Source organism: Morone saxatilis, unplaced genomic scaffold (genome assembly GCF_004916995.1).
Source record: "Morone saxatilis isolate NCDOM2014 unplaced genomic scaffold, NCSU_SB_2.0 Contig18, whole genome shotgun sequence".
Taxonomy (NCBI): domain Eukaryota; kingdom Metazoa; phylum Chordata; class Actinopteri; family Moronidae; genus Morone; species Morone saxatilis.
The window spans coordinates 1,869,552-1,874,940 of NW_023339740.1; positions in this window are offsets into that span (position 1 = coordinate 1,869,552).

Genomic DNA, 5,389 nt, shown 5'->3' on the forward strand with positions numbered 1-5,389 from the left:
TTAGCGTGACCCTAATCATTGGTCATATGACAGATATAAAACATAACACATCTTCAAGGTTCAGCATGCTACATTCTAAGGACTAAAACTAAATATCAGATCAACTTACGTTTTAAACTTCATAAGCTGCCATAAACTTGAAACAATAACCTCACATTGGTGAGACCACAATTATCACCTGCAAGACCACCAGCTCCATTTTAGACTAGCGCACAGCTCTTCCATGGGGCCTTCCTGTCCTCATCCACTGCATGGGAACTTTCTCAAATCAAATTAGCCATTTCTACATTGAGCAGCTATGCAATGCATGCAAGTAGCACCCTAGTGCGTATCAAGAGATGGGGTGTCATGTTGGCTGCTACTGATTGGCATAAAGTAGAGGTCCAGGCAACTTAATGCAAATCAGGGGTGTCTGGCAGCTTGACTCGCAGCCTCTGGAAACTCCTGAAAAGTAACCTTTGATGATGATGGGTCGGCTGTGGCTTAGAGGCAGAGTGAAAGGTCGTTGGTTCGATCCCCGGCTCCTTCTGCCACATGTCGAAGTATCTTTGAGCAAGATACTGAACCCCGAATTGCTCCCAATGTGCATCGGTGTATAAATTAGTTAGTTTCTGTTTGATGGACTTTGCAATCACTGAGTGAATGTGTGTGAAAGGGTGAAAGGGTGAATGTGGCACGTAGTGTAAAAGCGCTTTGAGTGGTCGTAAGACTAGAAAGGCGCTATACAAGTACAGGTCCATATACCATTTACCATTAAAACAATGAATGTTGATGTGGAAATCCATGGCCTGGTCCTTCTGATAAGTAAGGGATTGCCTTGGAGATATTTCTAGTCCACTCAGCTCATCAAGCCTTTTGGCTCAGCTATGAGCCAGAGAGCTAACATTATGCTAGCAAGTCAATTTAATTGAATTTAATTTGAGAAAGACCCTCTGTAATTGTGTGAGTATAAAATCCTTTAATTATTGTATTCCTTACAGGGGGCGTATTAAGCACCTTGATGTGGTGACTCTGCTACGGAGAATACCTCCTCCTCTGGGTTTTGGAAAGTTTTGTCCTCATCGTATTGCCTGCAAGGTGGGAAAAATGTTCAGCCTGAATGAGTTGAGTGAATGACACCACAGAGTAGGTTAGCCTTCATGTTTCAAAAAGAAGTCTACATATTGCAAGGAGGAAGGTGGCTTTGTGTATTTGGGCATTAGAACTTAACCACCATGAAACAGTTGTTTCATAATGTTTTATTGATTTGATTCACTGCTTTGTTCCTGCTTACAATGCTCCCTCTCTTCATTCAATCTTGAACTCTCTCGAACATCACTGTTGCCTGTAAAGACACACCTTCAAGCAGGTAGCCCAGTTACAAATCTGTGTCAAATCTCTATCCACCTGAACTGCTATTCTAAAAGGTTTGTGTAATAGCTGTTGCCTCCAAAACACAGATCTGACCATGGAATAAGCTTACCATTGAACTTTAATTAAATGCTTTTTTGTATGTGGCAAAAAAAAAGAAATTAATAACAATCAGGAACCTGAAGTTCGGGTCTTTGTGAATTGCTTCTCTTTCAGTTTTCATTTCTCTCTCTCTCTCTCCCTGGACAGAAATGTGCACACATATTTAATTTTTGGGACAAATATAGAAAGGTGAAGTTAAACAACTACAACCACATAGTATAGGTTAGGGATATAATGTCCACATGGCAATCACGCTGCTGGTACTACGCAGATGCTCTGCTGCCCTTGGATATTGGAATATTTAATAAAAACTTAAAAGTAAGAATGATCTGAAACAAAAACTTAAATTAAAGAAGTATTTTAGTAGTGATTGAGTTGATTGTAAGTAGTTTTTAAAATCCGATATGATTTTGTGTTTTGTGTCTACAGAGGCTGGTCTCCATGAACATGCCTCTCAACAGTGATGGAACAGTCACCTTCAATGCCACACTGTTTGCCCTGGTTAGAACTGCACTGAAAATAAAAACAGAAGGTTTGTATTAACAATGTATGTCTATTGTATAATGACCATAGACATGTTTAGTGAATATGGGTTGAAAATGTATAAAATCAATTTCCAGATAATGGTTTCCAGATTATAGTTTTACACATGATTAGATTAACCTACTAGGAAAAATTTGATAAAGCAGGACCCACATTAAAGCATATATACACTGATCAGCCATAACAGTGTCACCACCTGGGTATGCTGGTGGTGATAATGTTATGTAGCCCCATACCAACAAACTGTGATGCACTGTGTGTTCTGACACTTTTGTATCAGAACCAGCATTAACTTTTTCAGCAATTTAAGGTACAGTAGCTCTTCTGTTGGACCGGATCACACAGGCAAGCCTTCGCTCCCCATGTTTAGCACAACCCTAACCCAAAACACAACATTACCCTAATCCTAACCTAAACTAAGGAAGGAATATTTAATAAAAACCAGTACTGGTGAGTACCGGCCCATCTCAACCACTGGAAAAGGGTCTCAATTCAATTCAATTCAATTCAATTTTATTATATATATATATATATGTATAGCGCCAATTCATAACAGAAGTTATCTCAGGACAGTTTTCAAATAGAGCAGGTCTAGACCGAACTCCTTATAACATTTACAGAGACCCAACAGTACCACCATGAGCAAGCACTTGGCGACAAGGAAGGGCAGGAAAAACTGCCTTTTAACGGCAAGAAACCATAGGACAAGATCCTCTCGGCCAAGGTGGGTGGTCGCTCTGTCTCGCAGTTGGGTGAGAGAGAGAAGAGAGAGAGAGAAGAGAGCAGACAGGACATGAGAGACAGACAGACAGACAGACAGACAAGACAGACAGACAGACAGTGCATAGCCACAGTATTAATGGCAATCAGCAGGACCATGGCAGGAAGGCTCCACCAGATCGATAAAACCTGCAAGACATAAAGCCACAATGCAACTCCCGGGGAAGAAGTGAAGTATAACATGCATTAATGGACATGAATGATGCAAAAGAGAGAGAGAAGGAAAAGACCAGTGCACCATGGGAATCCCCGATATCTTAGGCCTATAGCAGCATAAACAAAGATGGTTCAGCTCACCTGACCCAGCCCTAACATATGAAGCTTACAAAGTAGAACGTCTCTAACCTACTAAAATGTGGAGAGGGTGTCTGCTCCCGAACCACAACTGGGCTGGTTTGACAGGAGAGGAGCTTTGGTAACTTGAAGGTCTGCTCCTGTTTTACTTTTAGAGACTATAGGAACCACAGTACCCCAGCATTCAGAGAACGTAGTTTCTAGAGGGTAATAAGGGTACTATGAGCTCGTTCAAGATAAGCAAGGGCCTGACCATGAAGAGCTATATAGGTAGGAGGAAATTTAAATTCATTCTAAATTTTTAACAGGGCCAGCAGGAGAAGCTAGAGCAGGAGGATTGATCTCTTTTCTAGTTCCTGTCAATACTCGTTGCAGCGTTTGGATTAATTGGAGCGTGTTTACCACTTCAGGGCAAAACACATAGATAATAAAGAGTTGCAGTAATCCAGCCTAGAAGTAACAAATGCTGATTAAGTTTTTCTGCATCTTTTGTGAAGGATGTGTCTAATTTTGAATATACTAAAATGAAAGAAGGCAGTCCTAGAGACTGCTTTTATATGGGAGTTAAATGACCAAATCCTGATCAAGATAATCAACTCCAAGATTCCTGACAGTGTGCTAGAAGCCAAGGTAGTGCCATCTAGAGTAACTATACTCTAGACCAGTGAGTCCCTAAGATTTTTGGCGCCAAGTACAAGAATTTAATTTTTTCTGAGTTTAACATCAAACATTGCAGCTCATCCAGTTTTATGGTCTTTAAAGACATGTTTGTAATTTAGATAACTGACTTAATTCATCGGCTTGATTGATAGATATAACATGCCGTATATCCTGCATACAGTGAAAGCAATGGAGTGATTTCCTAATAATGTTGCCTAAAGGGAAGCTATATAAAAGTAATAGAATTGGTCCAATAAGCAACCTTGGGAACTCCATGACTGAACTCTATATCTTTATTGAAGATTCATGCGTTAAACAGCTACAAACTGCGACGAATTCTGATAAATATGACTAAACCAGCTTAGTGCGGATCTTGTAATGCCAATTTGATCCCAAGTCTCTGGAAACAGAATATTAAGTCGGTCAGTGTGTCAAATGCAGCACTAAGACTAATAATACATAGTACAAGACAATCATTGTCAAGAAGCAATCAAAAGCTCAATTAAAATAAGAAACTTCACACACCTGTGCCTGTGATGAACTACTAACATCCTGCACTGAAATCTCGATATACAAAATGCTATGGAAACAAGTCACACACTGTTTAGCCGGACTAAAACTTTCCCCAAAGAATCTTAGAGAGGAAGGGGGAGGTTAGAAATCGGTCTATATTTGCTAACAACCCCCTGGTCTGAGAGTGGCGCTTTTAAGGGAGGGCTTTAATTACAGCGTACTTAAAGGACTGTGGCACATTCCTGATAATAAGGAAAGAATTAATATATATAGTACGTAACCCAGAAGTGGCCAATCTAGATACACACTTCTTTAGCAGCCTAGTGGGATTGACTAACAACAAACATTCAAATATATAGTTAAAATTAACATTATTAGAAGTCCTGAACTTGAGAGCCACGATAACTGTGATAGGCAGGTCTGGCCATAATTTTCTCTCTAAATAGTAATAATTTTATTTATAAAAGAACGCCATACATCATTGGCTACTCTAAGTTTATGGGGAATGTGCTCAATAGAGCTGTGACTCTCTGTCAGCCCTGCTACAGTGCTGATAGAACCTAGGGTTATGCTTTATTTTCTCCATATTAGTGCTGAGTAATAGGCTCCTCTGGCGTCACGAGCGGCCTTTCTATAAGTTTTAAGATTATCTTGCCAATGAGTGATATTCGATAAATTGGAAGAGCGCCATTTCCTTTCCGATTCTCTAAGCTTTGCCTTTAATTGGGCGGGTCCTTGGTGTTGTCCACGTGCTAGTTTTAATATGTTTTCAAATATTCCTTTTAATAGAAGGCGATAGAGTTCTAATGTTCTTCACTAGTGAGCCTGCACACTATAACAAGATATCATTTCGGAGGGACTAAAAGTTAATAAGAGACTCTGTTAAATTCGACTGCATTGAATTGAACACTGAAAGGAATCTCCTCCTTAAAATTTAGCTTTACAGCACTGTCAGATTAGATCTGCGTAGGAAGTTCTTGCCTAATGGCTTATAACTGAATAGTATATTCAAAATTATTAAATAAGGTCAGATAGGAGAGGATTTGTGAAGATTTAAATGTTCAATATCAATGCCATATGATAGAACCGAGTCAAGATTGTGATTAAAACAATGAGTTGGTTTATTGTTACACTCTGACAGAGCCAA